This window comes from Galeopterus variegatus, unplaced genomic scaffold (assembly GCF_000696425.1).
Source record: "Galeopterus variegatus unplaced genomic scaffold, G_variegatus-3.0.2 Scaffold6526, whole genome shotgun sequence".
In the NCBI taxonomy this organism is placed as follows: domain Eukaryota; kingdom Metazoa; phylum Chordata; class Mammalia; order Dermoptera; family Cynocephalidae; genus Galeopterus; species Galeopterus variegatus.
Genome location: NW_007732637.1, coordinates 16,015 through 19,999, shown reverse-complemented (window position 1 = coordinate 19,999; position 3,985 = coordinate 16,015). Strand labels below are relative to the sequence as shown.

At 39.0% G+C, this 3,985-nt stretch overlaps 1 pseudogene; it reads right to left on the bottom strand.

Moving 5' to 3' along the window:
* The window catches only part of LOC103606368, a 2,695-nt pseudogene extending 2,035 nt beyond the window's left edge, over positions 1 to 660 (bottom strand).
* Positions 661 to 3,985: the final 3,325 nt, after the last annotated feature.

Here is a 3,985-nt window from a genome sequence, read left to right as displayed (position 1 = left end):
TCATTCCAGGCCTTAAGTCTCTTAAGAAGCAAAACAGCCTCTTTGGTCTTCTTGTAGCCTTTGACTTTATCTTCAATCGCCAAAGGAAATTCAGGAAATTCCTCAGATCATTCCAGGCCTTAAGTCTCTTAAGAAGCAAAACAGCCTCTTTGGTCTTCTTGTAGCCTTCGACTTTATCTTCAATCACCAAAGGAAATTCAGGAAATTCCTCAATATGATGACCTTTAGACATTATCAGCACTGGTAAGGCTGAGGCAGCCAGGGCAGAGAAGATGGCATATTGCTTTGGGGTTAAATTCACTCTGCAGTGCCAATGGTGCCAAACATGTGGCCTCTGTGACACGTATTTCAGAAGCACCCTGGCTAGAGCAGAGAGTCTCTCCACTTCCAGTTTTGAGAATTCGAGCAACAGGTTAGTCAGTACCCCAAGACTCAGCCCTGGTTTGACGACCTGCTAATTCATGGACAATACAAGGCTGCCTTGTTTTTGTGCAAGTTGTTCTGAACAAAGTTCACAATATCTGGTTGAATGGGAACCTTGAACCCAGCTGGCAAAGTGGCATTTTTGCTAGATGACTCCCCTTTTTTGGAGTACACTGGTATCAGTGGATAAGCACATGTCATGGTGTGAAGAGGAAAAGGCCAGGCTCCTCTCAACCTGGCAGCTCCCTCAGGAAAGGAAAGCACTTAACCAGTACGTAATCTCTTGAGACTTTTTTTGTTCCACCCAGCATACTGCATTTGAGATTTATTCAAGTCGTGTGTTATTCCTTTCCATTGCTAAGTGGTGTTCCATTACATGAATGAACCACAGTTTATTTAACCATTTACCCATTGAAGGACATTTCTAGTTTGGGGTAAGTATGAATAGAGCAGTTATAAATGTTAATGTGAAGGCTTCAGTGTGAACATAAGTTTTTATTTCTCTAGGGCAAATATCTAGGAACTAGATTGCTGGATCATATGACAAGTCTATGTTTAACTTTTTAAGAAACTGCCAAACTGTTTTCCCCACTGAGATGAGGAACAAATCAAGGATATCCACTCTCCCTACTCCTATTCAACATCATATTGGAAGTCCTAGCCAGTACAATGAAGCAATAAACAGAAATAAAAGGCATACAGATTAGAAAGAAAGAAAACTGTCCCTATTTGCAGATTAAAAAAGAAAAGTGTCTATATAGAAATTCCCAAGGTTTCTACCCAGAAAACAAAAACAAAAAAACTTCTAGGAATAAGTAAGTTTAGCATGGTCAGGCGATACAAGGTCACCACATAAAAATCAATTGATTTCTATCTGCTAGCAATTAACAATTGGAAACCAAAATTAAAAACACAATACCCTTTACAACAGCTTTAAAAATGTAAAAATGCTTAGGTATAAATCTAACAATATTTATATGTACAGGATCTGCATGCTGAAACTGATGGAAGAATTCAAAGAAGATCTAAATAAATGGAGGACATACTGTTTTCATGGATTGGAGGACTCAACACTGTAAAGATGTAAATTATTCCCAGTTGATCAATAGACCAATGAAATCCCAATCAATATTTTGTAGACACTTTTTTGTTTTAATCTGAAAATAGGGACAGTTTTCTTTCTTTCTTTCTAACTTGTATGCCTTTTATTTCTGTTTATTGCTTCATTGTACTGGCTAGGACTTCTAATATGATGTTGAATAGGAGTCGGGAGAGAGAGTAACCTTGATTTGTTCCTCATCTTAGGGGGGAGAGCAATCAGTCTTTTATAACAAAGTAGATGTTATCTGAAGGATTTGTAGATGCCCTTTGTCAGATTTAGGAAGTTTGCTTTTATTCCTGTTATTGGGAATGGATGTTAAATTTTGTCAAATGCCTTTCTGTATCAATTGATATTATAATGTGGTTTTTCTTCTTTGTACTCTCAATCTGAAAAGATTACCTTGATTGACCCAGAATTGCATTTTTAGTATAGACCCCACTTGGCCATGGTGTATTAGTCTTTTTACATATTGATGAATTTTATTTGCCAATATATGTTGAGGATGTTTGTGTCTATGTTCACGAGGGATATTGATCTATAGTTTTCTTTCTTTCTAACTAAATTTTTTTTTAGTTAATGTTTTTTATTGAAATAATTGATTATACATATTTGTGGTGTACAGATGGGACTATCAGTATTTGTGTACAAAATGTGATGATCAGATAAGGATTATTTGCATATTCATCATTACAAAACAGAATTATTCTTTGTGTTAATTTTTAAAATAATGTTTATGTCTGGTTCTGGTATCAAGGTAATTCTGGTCTTGTGAAATTAATTGGGAAATATTTTCTCTTATGTATAAGAGATTGTGTAAAATAAATTTTATTTGTTATTTGTTATTTCTAATTTATTTTACACAATTTCCTTTATTTGTTATTTCTCCTTTAAATGTTTGGTAGAGTTGACCAGTGAAACAATCTGTCCTGGAGATAGCTTTTTCAGATATTTCAAATGATAAATCAATTTCTTTAATAGTTTTAGGAGTATTCAGGTTATCTATTTCATCTTAGGTAGGCTTTAGTAGTATTTGATTTTTGAAAAATTGGTTCATTTAATGTAAGTTGTCAAATATATGTGTATATTATTTGCAGCTTTTGCTTATTAGCTTTTTTATATCTGTGGGGTCTGTAGTGATACCCTCTCTTTCATTCCTGATATTAGTAAATCAGGTCAATTCCAAATAATAGAGATATCCTGTTCATAGAATTCTATGAAGGTTAATTTTATTTCAAAGTCAAACAAACAAAACAAGATTTGTTTTTCTAAAAACATTTATTTATTTATTAATATATATTTTTTTACTTTCTAAGGTATTGTGGAGCAGTTAGTGGGGAGGGAGAGAGGGAAAGAAAAAAGGAAATAGGGTGTGAGGAGGAGGAAGGAGGGGGCATGGTTGAGGTACATGGCACCCCCCTCATTCTGGCAGTGAAGACCAGGGGACTTCTAGCGGTTGCTCAGTGATCATTGCTGGGCTGGATGCAAATGTCAGAGGGGTGTGGCTGAAGCCCTCGGACCTCCACCGTCCCAGCTCGGGAGCTTGGGGTGCTTCCTGCAGTGGCTTGGTGGTCATTGCTGGGCTAGTGTGGTCATCAAGGGGTCGTGGCTGAGGTCCATGGCCCTTCCCCCTCCCTGGCTTGGGAGCTTCCTGTCCTTCTAGGTTTTATAGGTGTTCTTTGGTGGTATTTGACTTTTACTGGTTAATATCAAACTTTGTGACCTGTGGGTATTTTGTTTTTTCTTTCAGTTCTTTGTTGGATTGTTTGCTGTTCTCACTGCTTAATCTCTGCACTGGTACTAATTTGTTGTCCTTTGTTCACTTCTAAAATGAGAGAACTTCCTGTGGAACCAGCACTTAATCCCTGTGATTGAGCTATATTGTTGCTTTGCAGCTGATTCTCTGGGAAGGACTTTTTGTGCAGCTCAGGTTTTAATTGTTGACCTTGTAAACACTTCTGGGTCTTGTGAGTTCTGGTACACAACCTGAGTTGTGTGGAAACTCTCTTTTGGGCCTGAGTCTTTTCAGCAAACTGCACCCCTTGCAGTTTTATATTCCTGACTGGTCTCCACTGAGTGGTCCTATGCTGATTAGGGGGCAGATCAGCCGTCCATGCTGTGCCCCAGTGTTCCCCAGGTGGTCTGTCTCCCCCACTGCCTGTACTCCACACACTTCCCGTGGGATGGGCCATGACTCACCAACCTCCGAGTGGCTCCTTTTTTCAGTTGTCTGTGGCTCCTTGCTCCTCTTTGTGTCCACAGGAACCCTATTAGTGGTCCTGCTGGCCTGGGGCCCACCACGGCCCTCTTCTCCCCTGCTGCCTCCAAGCAACTTCATCCAAAGGGCACAGATCGTGGCTTTTGCCAGCTCTTGTTCCATGTGCTCACCAGCTCTGGCCTTGAAGTGGCTGGGCCCAAAATGGTGGAAGCGGTCCCTTCTTTCTCTCATTGTGGCTTCTCCTG